The 22009-nt window shown below is 46.0% G+C and overlaps 1 protein-coding gene across 1 annotated transcript in view; it reads left to right on the top strand.

Annotated features, from left to right (window-relative positions):
* PTPRO (protein tyrosine phosphatase receptor type O) overlaps window positions 1–22009 on the top strand; it is a 194712-nt gene that overhangs the window by 44597 nt on the left and 128106 nt on the right. The gene's annotated exons all lie outside the window — the stretch shown is intronic.

The following is a 22009-nucleotide window of genomic DNA, read 5'->3' as shown; positions in this document are numbered from 1 at the left end:
GTATACAAGTAATTGCTTTGCCATTGACTAGACAGTTTCATTCTTCTCTGTGTCATTCTTGTAGAGAAGATGGATGGTTCTCTACCAAGAAGGGCACGTTCAACCATTTCTAAGTATGCTGCTTAGAAGGCGCTGTCTGTCTGTCTGTCTGTCTGTCTGTCTGTCTGTCTGTCTACTTATAGAGAGCCAGCATGGTGTGGTGATTAAGAGCAATGGACTCTGATTGGGAGGTTTGATTCCCCACTCTTCCACGTGACCCTAACCCTGATCAGGGCTGACCCTTCTTAGCTTCTGAGCTTTGATGAGATCAGGCTAGACCCGTGGGGGCGAACCTTTGGCACTCCAGATGTTATGAACTACAATTCCCATCAGTCCCTGCCAGCATGGCCAATTGGCCATGCTTGCAGGGACTGATGGGAATTGTAGTCCATAACATCTGGAGTGCCAAAGGTTCGCCCCCACTGGGCTAGACTATTCAATCCAGGTCAGGGCATCAAATCAGTACTTTTTAAGAATTTCTTTATTTCCTGTTTTTCTCCTCAAAGTGACTTATCAACCATAGAAAATGCAATCAAAATATGACAGGAAAAAACAACACAAACCAAATTAATTATATTGTGAGCCTGGAGTGCTTTAAGAGCACAAATTAGGGACTAAGAGTCCTTTGGCTCTTGCCCTTTGGCTCATGCCTAAAAGCTCATGGCTGTGATTACATCTACACTTCCTGTACGGAGACAGGAAGAGAAGCAAAAGCTCAGCTCAGATGTTACACAGTGGCAGCAGTGACCCTCCCAATATGCCCTTCCTGCTCACAAGAGCCTCTGGGTATTGACAGCCCCCCTGGGAAAACCAATGTTCAAGAGAGGAAGCCAATTTGGAAAACCCACCCCACCTTCCTACATTTTCTGCTCCAGGATTTTCAAAGCGCTTGAGCACACTGACTCGTCCTCCATTTGTCCCTGAACTGATTCTCAGCCTGTCTAAGTATTTTCTGCCTCCTGGAGCATATATAATCCTCATCAGGCCATGGAGGGATAGAGGCTTTTTGTGTGATTAAAAGTCATACTTTCTATATTCCTGTGGAGCCCTTCAATGACATAGAAACTGCTACGTTGTTTGGGGATGGCCCCATTGTGATGCTTTTGTGATCCGCACATAACCATTAGGTTTACTAATTGATATTGTGAAAACACACATAGAGAGACAATGTATTTAGTGTTTTTTTCTCCCATGTGCTCTGTGCGTTTACCATTACCTCAATGATCCTTTATAATATTCTTGAAAGATAAATCAGTTGGATCCCCATTTTGCAGATGGGAGGCATTCCTTAAGGCAATGTCAGCCAAGGACTTCCCGGCTTACCCTCTTAGCTGTTAACATTATATATTCAGCCCCCTTCTTCCTTTCTGTAATATCTATAATAATTTACACCAGTGTTTTGACACCGCTGTGTTCATGCTGTACGCTTCCCCATCTCTGCCAGTGACATTAATTGTGGAGCCCGGGAGGGAAAACCTACAACACAAAACTGTCAACACACTGTATAACAAGGGATACCCGGTTCATCTTTAAGATCTGTGCATAGCTGCTCCAAAAACCGTTTCATGATTGACAAATATTACCACAGAACATGCCTTAGATCTGTGGTGGCGAACCTTTGGCACTCCAGATGTTGTGGACTACAATTCCCATCAGCCCCTGCTAGCATGGCCAATTGGCCATCCTGGTGGGGCTGATGGGAATTGTAGTCCATAATATCTGGAGTGCCAAAGGTTCGCCACCACTGCCTTAGATCATATGAAGAAGAAAAGAAGAGTTTGGATTTATACGCCGCTTTTCTCAACTATAAGGCGAGTCAAAACAGCATACAGCCATCTTCCCTTCTCCTCCCCACAACAGACACCTTGTGAGGTAGGTGGGGTTGAGAGAATTCTGAGAGAACTGTGACTAGCCAAGGTCACCCAGCAGGCCTCATGTGGAGGAGTGGAGAATCAAACCCGGTTCTCCAGATTGCAGCCCACTGCTCTTATCCACTACGTCACTCTGGCTGTCTTGAACTGAACTGTTAGACTCCAGGTCTATCAAGGTCAGTTTTCTCTATGTGGGCCGGTAACGGATCTCCAGAGCCTCAGGCTGACGTCTTTCAAATCACCTGCCTTTTTTAAAAAAAAAAAAACTGGAGACCTTGAGGTGTGACCCGGGGCCCTTTTGCATGTCAAGCAGCTATTGTATCACTGAGCATTGTTCTCTTCCTTCCGATTCGCAAAATGGCTACTTTGAAAAGCCAGTGCTTGATTTGGGCCTCCGGCGTTGCTGTCGCGCCAGGATTTCAGTTTCCTCTAATTAACCGAAAGCCAGATGCGCAAAATCTTTAGCAATCGCCTCCCGCTTTCAGCACGAGTGCCTTCCTGAGTAAGAACTTGTGTCCTTAATTAGCGGAGTAAAATGTAACCCTCCGCATTCGTGCTTTCATGCGGGCCAGGGTAACCTTTTTCGGTCCGTCTGTTACCCATCAAATTCCACGAGTGCAGGTGGAATTTCCGCACCTATCAGTGGTGCATGGCTTAATGAGTTGGGTTAATGACCCTGATTTCTCGGGAGCCGATTGGAGACTCTTGCCATCACAGTGGGTAATTAGGCACCTCAGCTGTTCTCCGTGGGATGAGCTTGAACTGACAATGAATCCGAGCTGACGAAAAAGTAATTACACTTCGGCGCATAAAAAGAGCAGGACTGCGCACTTTAATTATGTGCTTCTTGAAGGGTTTTTCTTGGGAACGGGGGTTGCTCCGAACTTCATTGTCTTTAAGGTGGGGGGAGCGGTGGAGGGAGCCAAGAAAAACATAATTAACATGGTTGTGCTGAACAGGTGCTTTCCTGCTTCCCGATTAAAACGTAACCGCATGCTGTCAAACTCCCTTCAGTCGGCTTGTTACGCACTTATTTAGATATTTATACCCCGCTTTTTTCCACAAAAGGGGCTCACAGAGGTTTCCACCAGCCTTCATTTTATCCTCACAACAACCCAGTGAGGTAGGTTGGGCTGAAAGAAGAAGTCGGTTACAAAACGCAGCCAAAGCAAAGAGAGGACCCACAAGATCCCTTTAGCTTTCTGAAGGGTCCTAATGGAAGCAGGTAAGCTCCAGGGATGTAGGATTGCCAGTTCCAGGTTGGGAAATACCTAAAGCAGTGGTTCTCAACCTTCCTAATGTCACGACTCTTTAATACAGTTCCTCATGTTGTGGTGACTCGCCAACCATAAAATTATTTTCGCTGCTACTTCATAACTAATTTTGCTACTGTTGATGATGGTCTTAGGCAACCCCTGTGAAAGGGTCGTTCGACCCCCAAAGGGGTCGCGACCCACAGGTTCAGAACTGCTGACCTAAAGAAAGGGTGTCCAACTCTGGCGCTTCAGATGTTCATGGGCTACAATTCCCATCAGGCCCTGCTGGCATGGCTGATGGGAACTGTAGTCCATGAACATCTGAAGTGCCAGAGTTGGACACCTATGACCTAAAGATTTTGGGGGTGGAGCCTAGGGAGGGCGGGGCTTGGAGAGGGGAGGGGCTTCAATGGGGAATAATGCCATAGAAGCCACCTTCCAAAGCAGCCATTTTCTCCAGGGGAACTGGAGTATAAGCACCTGAATATCAGTTATAATCGGCAGGACATCTCCAGCCACCACCTGGAAGTTAGCAACCCTAACTGAGCATCCTTGAACACATCTGGACCCATCAGCAGAGTCTGTCGAGCAGGTGCCGCAAGGATTTTGTACGGCCCGTTCACCATGTTTTGAATACAAAATAAGGTGAACAGTGGCATGGATTACCATCACGTTCCCATTCTGAAGCCACCTCTTTGAGCCTTTCCATTACACTAGAACTCCATTCCCTTTGTAAAAATGTCCTCCTGACCAGAAAATGGGGCAGGGGATGCTTTTCTGCATGTAAAACTTGATCCTGCCAAGCCTTTCAACGGTTCAGCATTACCATAAACCTCCAGCAAAGGAGTATCTCATGCAAGATCTTATATAAAATGGCCACTTCCTCCTCATTAACTGAATACAGTTGAGTAAAGAGAAATACATTTACCTCCGGCGTAGCAAAGTCATTTTTACAACTATGTAATTGATTAGACGCCTGTTCCCTCCGCTTAATTTATGGGTGGGAGTTAGTTCCTGCTCTGGGAGGGCATGAGGTGGCTTAATTAATTTTTACTGTTGCTCATTATGGACATCCCTCAAGCCAAGGGAAGTGGGATGCCCCATGTGAATTATCAAAGGAAGATGGCTTTTCAGATTGTTTACAATATGGATGAGCAGTTTATAGGGTTGCCAGTGTTATAAATACTCTCAGTCACCCCGCTCTATCAGGCTCTCAAGAGACTCCCTGCAACCTGCCCTATTAGGTTCAGGAGAAACAAATCATCGAACCCAGGGGTCAGAATTCAAAGCAGCTTTATTAATAAAGGGAGCAGAGCAGGTGGTGTTTCCTGCTCTACTTGAAGCAGCATAGAGATCACAGAAGTTTATATTTCCCTTATCTCCCATGATGCAATGGTCCCACTCCCTCTTTCCATTTGCCAAGGAAATCAGGAAGTAGAACTTTCTAGAACATCTGTTACATATCATAAACACCTACCCCACATGTAGCAAGCCCCCTTCCCACTTACATACATCCCATGATCATTATCAATGCTGCTTGTTCATTCTGTGGAGTAAAAGTTAATATGCATTAGCTAATTATGCATGCTTCTTTTACGCAACCTCCTGCACTCTGCTTGCGGTTTATGTCGAATCAGCTTTGTGGCTTTCGTTATAACTCACACACTTGATTTAGTTTATTCACTCCCTTTTTATCATCTGTTTTTATCTTGCTGTTGGGTCTTTCCACCCCATAAACTCGCCTTTCAAAGAAAGGCTTCTTCTTGCTGACCTGGGACTCCTCTGCATACCTTCCGGGACAGCATCACCCCATATGTCCCAATTCGGCCCCTGCGTTCTGCAGAGGCCAACCTACTGGTGATCCCCGGCCCCTCTATGATGCGGCTGGCCTCCATGCGGGCCAGGACGTTTACGGCACTGGCCCCGGCCTGGTGGAACACCCTTCCTCCAGCTGTCCGGGCCCTGCGGGACCTGGGTGAGTTCCGCAGGGCCTGGAAGACTGTGTTATTCCACCGGGCCTTTGGAGTGTCCAGCTGCTGAACGATGCCCCCTCACTGCTCTGTGCCTGGGACAGTTACATCAGGGTCCCCTCATACTGAGGGGCCCCACCGCCCCCCCCTCATGGGGGAAGGTTTTAAATTGGGGTTGGACGCCTCTTGTTGTTATTATGTATTATGGTTATTCGCTGTTTTTATGAGTTTTAAGCTATTTTATGGGATGGAGCTTATGTATTTATATTTGTATGACTGCTCCTGTTGATGTTCAAATAATGTTGTTCACCGCCCGGAGCCCTTCGGGGATCGGGCGGTATATAAATTTAAGAAATAAATAAATAATAAATAAACAAATGTGAATCTGTTAAAAACCTTTAACCCTTTTATAACACCAGGGGGCCCCAGTGGGGACTTTCTGGCAGTGGGAGAGAATCTTAGGCTGCTGTCACTAGTGTGTATGGGAAGTGATGTCATCATGTTGGTGGCAGCAGAGGATGCTCTGTTATTTGGGTAAAAACTCGATAATAGAAGCCATTTTTACCATAGAGGTTTTGCCCAAATACCAGAGCATGGCTGCATTACCAGCAATGCAATAGTGTCACTTCTACGCCTCCCGGTGCTGCTGGTAAGTCCACCTTCGGCCAACTGATCGGCGACAAGGAGCAGGGCCTGAGGGGTGGGGAGGGGGTTGAAAAAAATTGATGGGCTCCTAGTCCCTGTGGGGCCCTAGCAGCAGCAGTGGCGTAGGAGGTTAAGAGCTCGTGTATCTAATCTGGAAGAACTGGGTTTGATTCCCTGCTCTGCTGCCTGAGCTGTGGAGGCTTATCTGGGGAATTCAGATTAGCCTGTGCACTCCCACACACGCCAGCTGGGTGACCTTGGGCTAGTCACAGCTTCTCGGAGCTCTCTCAGTCCCATCCACCTCACAGGGTGTTTGTTGTGAGGGGGGAAGGGCAAGGAGATTGTAAGCCCCTTTGAGTCTCCTGCAGGAGAGAAAGGGGGGATATAAATCCAAACTCCTCCTCCTCCTCCTCCTCCTCCTCCCTCCCTCCCTCTCCCTCCCCTCCTCTCTCCTCCTCCTCCCTCTTCTTCTTCTTCTTCTTCTTCTTCTTCTTCTTCTTCTTCTTCTTCTTCTTCTTCTTCTTCTTCTTCTTCTTCTTCTTCTTCTTCTTCTTCTTCTTCTTCTTCTTCTTCTTCTTCTTCTTCTTCTTCTTCTTCTGTCTAGTCAGCCTTATGGATAATATTGCCCTGCAAAAAAAAAAAAAAAATGAAGGGGAAATATGGTTGTCAGAGGCTGTTTCTAGTCAAAGGCCCCTGAGCGAAGTTTCCTTTTTACACAAGAAGAAGTCTGCATCCACTCAATTAAAGATCCTACCGGGCAAAAAAAAAAAAATTCCCGGGGTACAATCACCCTTATCTTTTCCGCAGCTGTCAGACTTTGAGTTACAGGTGCCTTTGCGCTGATAACAGCCAATTACATTTTATTGTCTCTGTTAAGATATGACAGGGCAGCTGAATTACAGCTCCGCGATCGAGTGATGAGCATCCTTGTAATATAAAGCAAGTTGCTTTGATGGATCTGCGGAGGACGGTTCCGCAGCGAGTCTTGACAAGGGACAGGGCTGCTGTAAAACGATCAGACGCCGTGAGACCTTCACCTTGCATTCCCCGTCTACCTGTTCACCACAGGGAAACACTTCATCAAGGAGGCACCAAGAATCAACACGGCTGGCGGGTTGGTTAGGACAAAGAACTTGACTGAAGCGAAAAACCCTTAAATCACTATACTGTGGCTAACAAGATAACACATAACCAGTGCCGGATTTAATTAATGGCTTGGCAGACTGAAGTCAAGGGCCTCAAAATCTAGGGGGCCTCCAGCTAAGGTGTATAATATATATATATTTGAAGAATGTAACAGTAAACCAGTTGATTGAGATGCATTCCTAGCTCAATGGTGTTGTTACAAAATATATTGCCGGTGATTGTATCTGGTTTATTGAGATGCATTCCTACCTCAGTGTAATCACTACAAGATATATGTAACAAGCCTGCTATATGTTACCACTGATGTAAGGGGACATTCTTGCTTCATCTCTTCTTTATACATACATACATACATACATACATTTATTTATTTATTTATTTAATTATTTATTTAATTATTTATTTATTTATTTATTTATTATTAAATTTCTATACCGCCCTTCCCCGAAGGGCTCAGGGCGGTGTCCATCATTCAAATAACAGTTAAAATCCATTTCACCCCAATCCCAGTTAAAACCATATACAAATTATAAAATTCAAAGTTCCGATGGCGATTAAAATTATTTCCCCTTCCCCCTTCCTGCCCCCCCCCCCCCACAGGAGGCCAGATTTTTCCACAGAAGTGAGATGTTATCCCGGCTGGCCAAATGCCTGGCCGAACAGGTCTGTTTTACAGGCCCTGCGGAAACTCTGCATGTCCCGCAGGGCCCTGATCTCACTTGGGAGCCTGTTCCACCAGGTAGGGGCCAGGGCCATAAAAGCCCTGGCCCTTGTAGAGGCCAGCCGGATCACTTTGGGGGCAGGGATCACCAGGAGGTCTGCCTCCGAGGAGCGGAGGGGCCTAGCAGGGCGATATAGGGAGAGACGGTCCCGTAGGTATGCTGGTCCAAGGCCACGAACATAAGCCTTTATTGGCATAATCAGAAGCAAATACATAGATAGGTAATAAAAGCAAAAGGCCCCACAAGGACCATAACAGATACGTGCTACTGGGAACTCTCAACTATCTCCATAATGAAATTGGCGACCTCTTCACAAAGACCAGGGTCCGAGTTATTCAGCAATAGAGATAACCTAATCAGATCAGGCAGCCCAGACTGGAAGAGAGAATATAAGTTGGTATATGGCTTCACACTCTACGTAGATAACTAGGCTCACCCCTGACACTCTTACTCCCATGGGAAATGAGATGTTTCCATTGGTTTGTGGGGGCAGGAGGCCAGGTAGCTGTAGCTCTATCTGTCACTGACCTTGAGGCGTTAGGCTCCAAAGTAACTCTTTCTCACATTCTTTGGGAAATGGGAGGGGAGATTATTTCTGAATAAAGGCGATAGCAAAAGCCAAGTTGATGAGCTGGGTGCTTCATTAGCTTCCAATAAAAGCTGCTGATTAACAATACAGAGTCTAGTTCTGGTGGGTTTTCCGGGCTGTGTGGCCGTGGTCTGGTGGATCTTGTTCCTAACGTTTTGCCTGCATCTGTGGCTGGCATCTTCAGAGGTATATCACAGAGAAAAGTCTGTTTCACATTGTGTCTAAGTGAGAAGGGAAAGTTTAGTGTGGTATATTGTCCATGTCCCAGGGTGGGGAACCAATCATTAAGTGTTTGGTTTCGTTTCGCCTGCCACAGATGCAGCAGCGCCAGCTGTGCTAACAGCTCCCCAGTGTTGGCATTTTTGCCATCCCTGGGGTGCTGTTTACTGCCCGTGCGGAAACAGCCTTACAGAAGATCTGGGTACTTGAGCAGATTTTTGAACCCAATGAAAACCAGTTTTGTGATTCCACTGTTGGTCTTATGCCCTTGTCGTCCTAGCTGTTATTGTAGAAAGTGTTTAAAATGATGTTATTAGTAATCTATTTTTGCTCTAAGGCGTCATGCAGGGTTGGAGGTGGAAGCCACTGGACTGAAACGCAGGCTAGAATGATTTTAATAAAACACACATACAAAGCCTCCTTCTAGCAAACTACGACATGATGAAAGGAAGCAGGAATGGAGATAAACAGTGTGGATGAATAGGGGGAAGCAATTTTCCTCTTTGGCTCTGAAGCCCACTCCAAATCATCACTCGAAGTCAAAACAGTGCTTCGTTGGCTCTGCACTGACTGAGATAAATGAGATGGGGGTAGATGGACCAATAAGCTAATCTAATTACACAATTTTGTACAATTCAGGCAGAGGAAAGTGAAAGCCAGGTCTCCTGTTTCTGCATATCCTGTCAAAATGTTTGTTGGCAGCTAAAGACATATTTCAGTTGTCTTTCTTCGCTGCCTTCAGCATCATTCCACAAGGCTCTTTTTCTTCCCCCTGTATCTCATTACAGTGGCAAACAGACTAATAATTATGATGATCTTTCATTTATATATGCAGTCTTTCATCGTGAATGACACGCAGAGAGCTCTGATGAGGCACACGAATAGAACTGGAAGCATCAAAGCCAATTTTCCCTCCAGTTAGAATCAAGCTTCCGATCTGAGTAGCAATTGCGTTCAAAGGCTACGTACATTTTATGCTCAGCTACTTTTCAGATACTGATTCTCTTTCTTTCTTTCTTTCTTTCTTTCTTTCTTTCTTTCTTTCTTTCTTTCTTTCTTTCTTTCTTTCTTTCTTTCTTTCTTTCTTTCTTTCTTTCTTTCTTTCTTTCTTTCTTTCTTTCTTTCTTTCTTTCTTTCTTTCTTTCTTTCTTTCTTTCTTTCTTTCTTTCTTTCTTTCTTTCTCCCTCCCTGAAAACGTGAGTCAATTGGAGTGGACCAGTGGTTCTCAACCTTCCTAATGCCGCAACCCTTTAATACAGTTCCTCATGTTGTGGTGACCCCCAACCCTAACATTTATCCATTTTACAGATGGAGAACACTGATGCCTCTGCCTGGTGGAATGGTCTTCCTCCAGCTGTCCGGGCCCTGCGGGATCTTGGTGAGTTCCGCAGGGCCTGTAAGACCGAGCTGTTCCACCGGGCTTTTGGCGAGGCCAGCTGCTGATAGCCCCCCCCCCCACCTTTATAACACCAGTGGACCCTGCTGTCCCCCCAACTCTTAAGGGGTTTAGGATGGAATGCCATCTATTGTGTTTTGTAATTAGAATGCTGTGTTTTAATGGGGTTTGGTTTTAATATGTACAGAGCTATAATTTAATTATTCCTGGTTGTTTATTGGTTTTATTTTGTGCTCTGTTATATACTCTGTGTTCACTGCCCTGAGCCCTTCGGGGGAGGGCAGTATACAAACGTAATTAATAATAATAATAATAATAATAATAATAATAATAATAATAATAATAATAATAATAATAATAATAATATAATGCAGAGTCTTAGGCAACCCCTGTGAAAGGGTTGTTTGACCCCCAAAGGGGTCCTGACCCCCAGGTTGAGAACCACTGGACTGGACAAACACAAAGACGCACACACCATAGCAACAAAACAGCCAAATGGAGCTTAGACAGGTTTGCTGAACTAAACTGAATTGCCAGAATTGTTTCCTGAACAGAAGAAGAGTTTCCTCAGGAGAAGAAGAGTTGGTTTTTATACCCTGGTTTTTTTTTTGGTATGATAAGGAGTCTCAAAGCAGCTTACAATCACCTCCCTTCCCCATCCCCCACTACAGGCACCTGGTGAGGCAGGTGGGGCTGAGAGAGTTCTGAGAGAAGAGTACAAGTCACAAGGTCATCCAGAAGGCTTCATGTGGAGAAGAGGGGAAACAAATCCGGTTCACCAGATTAGAGTCCGATACTCTCGTGGAAGAGTGGGAAATTAAATCCAGTTCTCCAGAATACAGTCTACCACTGTTAACCACTGAATCATACAGTGTACAGTTACAACTGTACCTTGGTCTTCTGATGGATATTTTTTAGAAACTGTTAGGATCCAGAAGTTCATTCGATCATGAATCATAGCTAACAACGGCCTCGTGATCTGCAAGATGTTTCAACCATAGTCCTTTCTGATTGCAAAAGTCATAGTGCTTCTCTGTGGATTTCAGTTACAGATAAAATCCCTTTGTTGTTCTGCACATCTGAAGATGCCAGCCACAGATGCAGGCGAAACGTCAGGAGAGAATGCTGCTAGAACATGGCCATACAGCCCGGAAACCACACAGCACCCCAGTGATTCCGGCCGTGAAAGCCTTCGACAATACAATATTGAGCCAAACTACCTGTCTTCTTGGCTTCTGGTGGGATGTATAAGGGCATAACTGAAACTTTTAACTTTTTCTAAAAGAAAGTCAGAACTCTTCTCACCTGTCTTGTGCAAGGAAATATTTGGGAAGGTGAAGGCTTCTAAGAATTGTCATATTGTGGTATTCAGTGGTTTTGATTGCTGATCATCTACCAGCCTTCATACTCCAAACCACTGACACAGCAATATAATTGGCGATGTATTTGTTGAATACCTATGCTACAAATGATATCCAAAGACATTTTGAATATAATGTCATCTATCATGCCATTCAAAAACAACGTGCGATCTTTTAGCTATTGATCCTGCGATTCTCAGTGGGTTTGTCCCCTGCCAAGAATGTAGCACTACTATTTTATAGACCGGCTGGCAAAAAAATCACTTAATTACTAGCAAATCTAAGTCTGGAAAGAATTGGGGGTTTTATACTCTTTCCATGATCTACCTTTAAACAGCTCAGGCGGTGACTTTTTAAAAATTGTGTAAGCTATTGGGCAGGACAGAGGTTGTTGACCCACGGAGATGCTGGTTTTGCAAGACTCTGGGACAAACAAATTCCGATCTGTATAAGTTCCAGAATGCATTATTGACTCTGGAATTGATTCCTCAATCCAAGCAGGCTTCAAAAGAAACCAGGAATAACCTCCAGACATCCCCGGTCCAGTTGAGATCTTTCAGTGCCTTCAGTGCATATAAGGAGTTGTAAGGAACCAGTAAAGTCCAGGCCAAAAGTAACTTTTCAAGTTCTTTATTGAGCTGGCATTCTAAGTTGATCACAAGCAATGTGGAAACTGACCTCCCAACGTTCGAACAGCCTCTTTTACGGGCTCCCCACCAGTTCCCGCCAAAGTTATATAAACACCTGTAGTTCCCATCCGAAAACCACATTGAAACAGTTTCACACAGGCAGGCAAGAGAAACAGAAGATACAGATACTAGAAACTGCAGATACTGGAAACACTCCCCAATCTGGGCATCCCACCAACCTTGTCAGACGAAAACCTTCCAAGGCTAAGCAGCAACCTTACAATAACATTCTTGACCAAACAAATGACCAAGATCTCCAAGCTTGTTCAGAGAGTACATTCTTGGTGAACTGGGACACAAATCGGCACAAATCGCTGGGAACTTCGGCACAAACCACTTAAAACGTTTGGGGAACGTTTTCAATGCCCCCCCCCTTACCTCAGTGTATGTCCGCACTCACCCCCTCAAAACGATTCATGCACGCCATTATGGTTTTTTTTTCTTTTTTCCAGTTAGTTGAATGAATTGATTTTTCAGGGCTTCACAACTTTGTGCTGTGATTCTCCATAACTCATATAATCCTGTTTCAAAGATTATCCCCCTCCCAAAAAAATAAATTCACAGAAATGATGGCAATAAACAGGCGAGGGGGAATGAAGAGTGAGCTCTGAAAATGGTGGCAAGGAGGAAGTTCAGGAACAGCAGAGAAGCGTGGAAAACATCTTGAAGAGATTGTGCTGCAAGTGAATCGTTTTTAAAGGGAATACAGTGGAAACTTTTTGGGGCTAAAAGTAAAATGCTTTTAGAACCAAAGGCTCATTCCGCACATGCAGAATAATGCACTTTCAAACTGCTTTCAGTGCTCTTTGAAGCTGTGCGGAATGGCAAGATCCACTTGCAAACAGTTGTGAAAGTGGTTTGAAAACGCATTATTTTGTGTGTGCGGAAGGGGCCTAAGAGAGGGAAAATGTGGAGCTCCACGGAGGAAACAATTTATTTCCTGCTTCAAAACACTTTAACAGGTCTGTGCGGAAAGGGTCTGGGATACACAACTGCTGAAGTTCTACCCTGTTGCAAGAATGAGGAATGCCAGCAAGAAATGTTTAGCTTGGCCTCATCTGGCCGTAGATGTTAATATGGTTACACTGATCTCAATTTTCTGGCTTTTTACTGTATCTCCTTTTTTTTCTTTGTGTGTGGTCTTTTCAGCTTGTGAGCTTTAGAGAAAAATTTACTCAGGTCTTCTCAATTAGGGTTACTGCCGAGTCAGTAGCGAGCATTCTTTGGACCAAATCGTAAATCTACTGATTTGATGTGAACTTATTGTCTGAAAAAGGGTGGAAAGAAAGAAAGATAGTGGCGTAGCAGACCTAAAGGCACCTGGGGGCATGACCGCCTCCCCGCCACCCCACCGGCTCCCTGTGACCCCTGTGCCTCACTTGCAAGAGCCAGCAGGGAGGCTGGGAGAGGGTGGGGCTTGGGGGCAGCTCAGATGGGTGCTGCAGCAGCAGGCCAGCTCCTGGGCTCCTGGGCCACCCACCACTGAGCTCCCCCCAGCTCCCTGCAGGCTGGCTCCTGCCCTCTCCAGGGCAGCAGCCAGCCTACAGGAAGGCTTGGGGGCGGGGCTTGGCGGCATGTGCCCAGGGACATGGGATACTTCATGTCCCTGGGTACGCCCCTGTTCATAGGTCACATCATGAGAAGACAAGAGCCGCTCGACAAAACTATAATGCAAGGAAAGACTGGAGGTCACTGGCAGGACAAAAGGAAGACCCAACATGAGATGGATTGACTCCATCAAGGAAGCCACGGCCCTCAGTTTGCAAGACCTGAGCAAGACTGTTAACAATAAGGATATTTTGGAGGACATAGATTCATAGGGTTGCCGTGCATCAGAAGCAGAGGTGGGATCCAGCAGGTTCTCACAGGTTCCCAAGAGTAGGCTACTAATTATTTGTGTGTGCCGAGGGGGAGTTACTAATTGGTGATTTTGCCATGTGATTTTTGCCTTAGTTACGCCCCTCCTCTCAGCAGTAGCGCACAGAACTTGAAGCAGTCTAGCAGGAGGTGCACCGGCGTGCGTGGCAGCCTGCGCCTGCATGCATTTGTTTCCCGCCCAAGGACTGGAGCAGCGGCTGCGTCCTTGCCACAGCCCTGCCCATGAATGCCCCTCCCCCGGAATGCCCGGCCATGCCCCCATCATGCCCCGCCCAGCCCCATTGGTGCCATGCCACAGTTTGAATCCCACCACCATGGGAACCTGTTACGAAAATTTTTGGATCCCACCACTGAACTTGACAGCACATAACACAGACACATATACTGTGATTGTGCACAAAAAGGCAAACATTTCACAGGCAGGTATTATTCAGGGTGAGTCAATAATGCAGGATTTTAAAAATTAAGAAGTATTTGCACAAATGGATTCAAAATGTCATAATCTGTCCTATCCCCCCCTCCCCTGCATGGGATTTTAGGTGCTATGCTGTAGGATTTTTTAAAGGTCCAGATTAATGTGCACTGTATTCTGATATTGTTCAATTATCTGGCTCAAAGTATCATGGAGGAGTATGCTTTCTGGGATGGAACTATTTGATAGGCTTACTAACCTCCAGGTGAGTTATGTAATAAATCCACTCTGCGCCGATAATGTTCTCAGTACTCGTGTACCATAAATATTCTTAAGCTTTGTACATCAGTAAACATTTAAACATCGGCCAAAATGTCTTATAATTTCTTCATAATTTTTCAACTCTTTTCACATGGCGAGACATCAATACACTTATCAGCAAATTTATTACCACAATTCATTCAAAAAGGAAAAGGCTTGGCTTTTCTGCCAAAGTGCAGCAACGTGCTACGCAGACGAAATGTTTAGTACAGTTCCAAAGAATCTGACTTAACTTCGTGGCGACGAAGCCACGAGCATCACAATGAAAGATACAAGGTAATTATTTGCAGGCCAATTAACCTCTAGTTTGGTTGTATTTTTGAAAACTTTGAAAACTTCCAATTGTCCTATCTGGTGGATCTTCCAGGGAAGACCTGTTTATCTTCTGGAATTACAATTGATTGCCATTCAACAGGTAGCAGTTTTGAAAACGCTTGTTTTGAAAAGTGGATTCTGTACCGTCTTTTTTTGCAGAGGTTCCAAACCTTCCAGGCTTCGCCTCCAAATATCCAGGAATTTCTTAGCCGGAAGATGATAACCTTACTAGTTGGGCTCGGGGGCTGATAATTCGTGTGCTGGTGTGATAGAAAGCTGTTAATCCTTCCCCAGTTCCAGTGATTGAAAGGCAATGTTGAAGTGCATTATTATTGATTAAGCTCTTTCAAGTTTCGCCAGCAACATGAATTTGTTGACATTTAATTACTGAAACAGCAGGCCTATCAGACGTCTTATGGTAAGTGGAAATAAATAATGCAGAGGACTTCAAAGGGCCTGGCCGACATCCTCTCGGGGTCTCAAGCAAACACACCAGAGATGGTGCACAGACTTAAAAACCTTTCTTCGAAAGGAGGCCTTAAATAATTAAACTGGCGCATGAGAGCGAAGCCTTCATTGTTCAACTGCATCTTTCGCTCCAGTCCTACAGAACAGCAAATCCCATCGAACTCAGTGGGATTTACATATGAGTAAACATGTTCAGGATGGCGAGCTTCTTTGCCCTTCCCAGCTGAATTAAAAACCCCTCCTCACTACTGGGGATGAAACTGGTTTTTCTAGGAAAAGTGAGTTTATTTGCAAACTTTCTTCACTCATATATTTGCAAGCTTGCCCATGGTGGCCTAGTGTATGCACTGAAATCTTCTTAATGCTCCCTTCTCTATTCTTTCTTCTTCAGTCCATAGATCTGCCATAAATCAGAACTTGGGCCCCTTCCGCACACGCAAAATAATGCGTTTTCAAACCACTTTCACAACTGTTTGCAAGTGGATTTTGCCATTCCGCACAGCTTCAAAGAGCACTGAAAGCAGTTTGAAAGTGCATTATTCTGCATGTGCGGAATGAGCCTTGGTGGTTAGGGATTGTGGCATCCGTATTATTTCCAACTCTGGGTTGGAAAATACCTGGAAACTTTGGGCATGAAGCGTGGGGAGAGATCTTACCAGGGTATATTGCAATAGAACAGTGTTTCCCAACCTTTTTGAGGTCAGGGTATCCTTGACCTCACTCTTCATATCTCACGGTACCCCTGCCGCCACCCTTCACCTTCCCCTCCCATTGCCCCTGCTTGCCACACCCCCACCTTCCCCTCCCAGGGTGAAGGGAAGCACTGGGGGTGGTGGTGGCTGCTGACCTTGTGGCAGGTCCTGCCCCGTGGGCCAGCTCCATGTCCTTGCTGGCGCTGGTGGGAGACACCACAAAAATGAGGGGGGGCAGTAGTGTTGCCGCGGTACCCCTGGGACATGCTCACGGCACCCCAGGGTACCAGGGAACCCTGGTTGAGAATGGCTGCAATAGAAGTTGCCATTTCCCCCATGGGAGGCTTCCATTTTCTCTGGGGGAACTGAGCTCTGTAGTTGGGTAGTCAGCTGTAATTCTAGGAGCTCTCCAGGCCCCACCTGGAGGTTGGCAACTCTGGCATTAGGATCTGGAATGTTGTCCTTGAGAAGTTCAGAAGGACGGTCACATTGGTTGGTCTGTGGTCCCTTGAAGCTGTATTATTTGAAAAGGCTTTTTGAAAGCGGGTAAACAGACTTCTAGTAGGAAGGCTGCATGGTATAGCCCAGGGATGTTCAACTCTGGGCCCCAGATGTTCATGAACTACGATTCCCATCAGTCCCTGTCAGCATGGCCATGCTGGCAGGCACTGATGGGAATCGTAGTCCATAAACATCTGGGGCGCCAGAGTTCCACACCCCTGGTGTAGCCTGTTCTCTTCATCTCTCAGAAGTACTTCAGTTCTGCAAGGCCTGTAAGTCAGAGCTATCCTGCCAGACTTGTGGGTTAAGAACAATTTTCCCACATAATTGGCCTCTGTATCCTGAGTCCTTTTATTTCCTTTTCCCTTCCCTTTTCCCTTTCCCTTCCTAATATCCTTCATTCGCCCTAGTTAGAATTGTATTTAGGCACTATTGAGAAACTATAAACTGTATTGGGATTCTAAATTGGATTTTTCTGTCAGCCACCAAGGGGAAGGGCAGCATAGAAATCAAACAATTCATAAATAAATCAAAACTAAGCAAGGTTGGTACTTCAAAGGGAGACCTCCGAGGAAGACTCTGCAGAGGAAAGCAATGGCAAACCGCCTCCAGTTTATAATTTGCCTTGAAAATCCCTTGCTGGGGTTGCCAGAAGTCGGGTAAGACTTGACGGCACGTTACATGCACAAACAGACCTGTACGGTCACTATTGACAGAGAGGGAGCTCTCTGTGGTTTGCGGTGTATAGATTTTTTTTTTTGCTAGCCTTTAAATCGGATGTGTGCGACACGTTTTTATCCCACCTTCCTCCAAGGAGCACACAGTGACCTGTGATTTGTTTGCCTTCTTTGACTTTATCCTCACAATAACCCTGCAAGTTAGGTTAGGCCCAGAAGAGAGTGACCTGCCCAACAGCTCTATTATAGAGCAGTGGTTCTCAACCTTCCTAATGCCGCGACCCTTTAATACAGTCCCTCATGTTGTGGTGACCCCCAACCCTAACATTTATCCATTTTACAGATGAAGAACACTGATGCAGAGTTCTTAGACGACCCCTGTGAAAGGGTCATTCGACCCCCAAATGGGTCACGATCAGTGGTGGGATCCAAAAATGTTAGTAACAGGTTCCCTCCCAGCCCCCCTCAGCAAAGGGGGCAGAGGTGTACCTAGGCAAACCTGAGACCTGGGCAAAACCTGAGTTGGATGCCCCCCCCATGGGCAGCCCCCCCACCACGACTCCCCAAAATTTTTTTGCACCAGGTCATTTCTGAATCATCATCACATTATAGAAAATGCCCCAACTCACAAATCTGAACACAGCAATGGTGAAACACACAGGTTCTTTGATAGAGACTGGTGAGATAAAAGGCACAAAAGGCTGAGAATCAATGAATTGCAGTACCTGAAAGGGATTAACCCAGTTCAGGGAGTTACATTATTAGTCGCAATTGCTATATGGAACCTTCACGTTCAAAGGCAGTATGCCTCTCGGGCGTGGAGATGGAAAAGCGGACCCAATTAGTAACCCCCTCTCGGCACACACAAATAATTAGTAACCCACTCTCAGGAACTGGTGAGAACCTGTTGGATCCCACCTCTGGTTGCGATTCACAGGTTGAGAACCGCTGTTATAGAGTGAGGGATTTGAACTCAGGCCTTCCAGATCCTAATCTGAACCCTAAACACCACACCAGGGCCAGTGACTGAGTAGTGCTTGTATAACCAGCCTTGAGGCATCACGAACAAGAAAGGAGAGGCATAGGTGGCTTAGAGTGCAATCCATGGAGGAGGGGAACATAATGAGATTGTGGCATGAGGGAGCACTGATTCAGGTGCCTGTGATGCCCATACAAGGGGAAAATGCACAAGCCAGGGGGATGTGCGGGTGGCAGGACGCCATGTGGCTCCGTGGGGCCCAAACACATAAGCTGCTGTTGCATTGGCATTCCTCCAACACTGGAGGCCACGTCGGTGGGGGTGGGGGCATTCTGAGGGCGTTCCCAGGGGTGGAGCTAACTTTATTCAGCATCAACAGGGGTTTCAGCCTGCAAATGCCCCCTACACTTCCTGGTGGCTTACCCCACCTCTCTCTGCCCCACCTACCTCACAAAGGCCAAATTCCCAGGCCCCTTCCGCACATGCAGAATAATGCACTTTCAATCCACTTTCAATGCACTTTGCAGCTGTGCGGAACAGCAAAATCCACTTGCAAACATTTGCGAAAGTGGATTATCCTGCATGTGTGGAAGGGACCCCGCTGAAAATTTAATCTAGATACAACCAAGTTTCAAAAGAATTGGCACCTTTTCATCCAGGTTCCAACATCCTCACTGCAGCATGTTTCTAGTGAAGACGTCTAGGCCTGCCCTTGGAGGGGGGGAGGGTGCCTGCTGTCAGGGGTGCAATTGTTAAGCTAGCAACACCAAAATTTCAGGGTATCTTTAGGAGACCCTCCTGATGATACTACCCAGGTTTGGTGAAGTTTGGTTTATGGGGGCCAAAGTTATGGACCCTCAAATGTGTAGCCCCCATCTCCTATTAGATTCCATTGGAAACAATGGGGGATGGGGGCACCCCTTTTGGGGTTCCATAGCTTTGGACCCCCTGGACCAAAATCCACAAAACCTGGGTGGTATAAGTAGGAGACTGCTGATGATACCACCCTGGTTTGCTGAAGTTTGGTTCATGGGGGCCAAAGTTATGGACCCTCAAATGTGTAGCCCCAATCTCCTAAGAGCTCCCATTGGAGTGGTTTTTCAGAAAGGTGCATATACAAGCAGGTCCAGAAAAACCCCGTGATAAGGGGGGGGGGGAGCGCCAGAAATGGGACTGATCTGTGTTGTGCAGTTCGACAGTGGGAAGATCATGAGGAAACCTGGATATTTCGGGAGACTATCCCAGGATTAATCACCAGTGGGATCTTGCCCAGTGGGATCTTGCGGGGAGAGGACGGGAAGGAGTTTGTAAGCCCCCTTGAGTCTCCTTACAGTAGAGAAAGGTGGGGGAGAATTATATAAATCCAACCTCCTCTTCTTCTCAGACCTCAGAATCTGGTTCAGGGCAGAAAAGGGGTATAGTGCAAAATCCTTTGTCTTTGGTAAATCCTGTACTTTGGTCAGGTGTCCTCGAAAGACTAGAAGGTTTGCACAGTCAAATGAGTTTTTGACTTAACTTTAGGAAGAACTTCATGACAGGTAAACTGGTTCCTCAGGAGGTGGTGGGCGCGGCTCCTTCTTTGGAGGAAGCCGTCTGAATCTCAGTTCGTATGGCTACTTGTTATCCCAGGTAAGGGAGTACTCAAGTGCAACCCATTGAAAGTGGAGGTGGAGGTGTGTTCAGTAAACCCAGCTGGCCCCTACGGTTTGTTGCCTGTTCATTGTCCCAACCTGGCTGAGACAGAAAGAAAAGAATGAACAGTGATGACAAAGAACAGTTGTACAAACATCTCCTTGCCATTTATTGTGGTCATTAACATTTTAAAGTTGCAAAAATCATGTCTCATTGATTATCGTGTGGTCTCAAATACACATGCCTGTCTGTTTGGATTAAGCCGTAGCTGGATCCTCTTCCTTTCATGCCACCCCCAATTATGCCTTTAATGCTGTAACTAGGTCACTGAAAAATCTAAATGCTGTGTTTTGACTTTCTTTCGACTCCGTGGGGCTGGTGCTGAAAAGCATGTATTTATTTGTTCATCTAAGCATCGGAGCCTGGGCTGATTTGATCACCTTCAAGATAATAACAATGAGTGTTTTCCTGGCTTTTTATTGAGCTTTTTATATTGCTGCTTTCAGAACAGCGGGACCTTGACCGAGCTTTCAGGAGAGGCGTAGGAAAGGGCCTGAAAATCCTGATTCCTGAAAAGGATTTAAATTGTATGGAAGTAGGTTAATTTGCTTGTGTCGAGGTTAGGTAAGGTTGGGGGTTAGTTTCTGCTCCGCTATCCTGGCCTTGGCGCATTTCACGGTCTGGGCTACGTTCCCGGGATGGTTACTGCCTTTAACCTTGCTGCACTTATCTTATGCGTTTGAAGCTTGTTTTTCAATCTGCCGTGGGAATTGTACTTGGGAGTTCGGGGAGGGGCTGGATTGTCCGTATAAGCAACACCTTGAGCCCGGGAAAGTCAGAATCCGCATTGCGTGTAGTGTGATCGTTGAAGTTTATGAAATAAAAGAACTGAACCCAGTTGCTATATTTCAAGTCCTTTGAGGTTCCTTACAGTTTTCTGTGATCTAAAGGGAATGCCGTCTGACTATGGGGAGCCGTGCTAGGGGATGGTTAAAGCCAAAGGATGGGGCCATGTCAGGTAGCGGGCCAGTAGGGAGCTCTGTAGTTGCAATGGGATTCTTTACCTGTTGTAGGTCACACAGGTTTAGCTGGTGTCGGAATCTGAAGAGGCTTTGTATAGTAATATCAAGAATGGGCAAGGAGGAGGTTGAAAAGCCTCTTAACTGCAGGGGGCACACAGGGGCAATGCCCCCTCAAAATATGCTATTTTTGCCCCATCTTGGAATTTCCAGCATCCATTTGACAAAGGAAGCTTCTATCCCGTTTCAGAAAGAACATTTGTGCAGTGTCGGGGAACTGCCAATCTTGTTCCCTGTATGCACTGATGCCTTCTCACCTTAAATTTCTGGCTGTGGGACCAGAACTAGGGCAGAGCAGAATATGCCCAAGAGCAAAGAATGATGGATTAGGGCTGATTGTGTCTTACTGGTAGCAAAACTGTATTCTTACTTGATTTCAGGAAGGTGAGCATAGAAAATAATGGATGTTAAGTATTTCCTAGAGACCTTTCAACAAGAAGATAAGAATCATGTAAGGAGACAATAATGGTAGGGAAAAAGGAAGACCCAACATGAACTAATTGACTCTAAAGGAAGCCATGGCCCTTGGTTTGCAAGACCTCAGCAGGTGATTAATGATAGGACATTCTGGAGGACAGTGATTCATAGGATCACCATGAGCCAGACGTGTAGCAAGGGGAGAAAGCATCCGGTACACTGGTGTGTCCTCCGCCCCATCCCACTCCAGAATGCCCTCGCCCCAGAATGCCCCCACCCCAGAACCATGCCCCCGGAATGCTTCCACCACACCCACTCCATGCCCCCATGGGGCACGGGCCCAGTACATTGTGCACCCCCTGTTTCCTTGGAGCTACGCCTCTGTCATGAGCTGGAAGTGACTTGAAAGCGCTTACACACACACACACACACACACACACACACACACACACACACACACACACACACACACCTTTCAACCTGGCAAGCAGCAGTCCCGCCTCTTGGAAGCAGCACATAACAGCACTGGTGAAGTCATGCTTTTTAAAAAAATAAATGCTTGTCATTTGCCCATCATGTCAGGGAATTATTTAATTTCCTCTCCTCCATAAGGGATGGAAGCAGGTGTCGGATAGAACCCAGAGCAGTTGCAGTAATGCAACAGAATGCATAGAAGCAAGACCCTGCAATATAAAAATTATGCAAAGCGGACAGTTAATTTTCCTGATGAAAAGA

Source organism: Sphaerodactylus townsendi, linkage group LG06, assembly GCF_021028975.2.
Source record: "Sphaerodactylus townsendi isolate TG3544 linkage group LG06, MPM_Stown_v2.3, whole genome shotgun sequence".
NCBI classification, from domain to species: Eukaryota; Metazoa; Chordata; class Lepidosauria; order Squamata; family Sphaerodactylidae; genus Sphaerodactylus; species Sphaerodactylus townsendi.
This window is presented reverse-complemented; position numbering and strand designations above follow the sequence as displayed.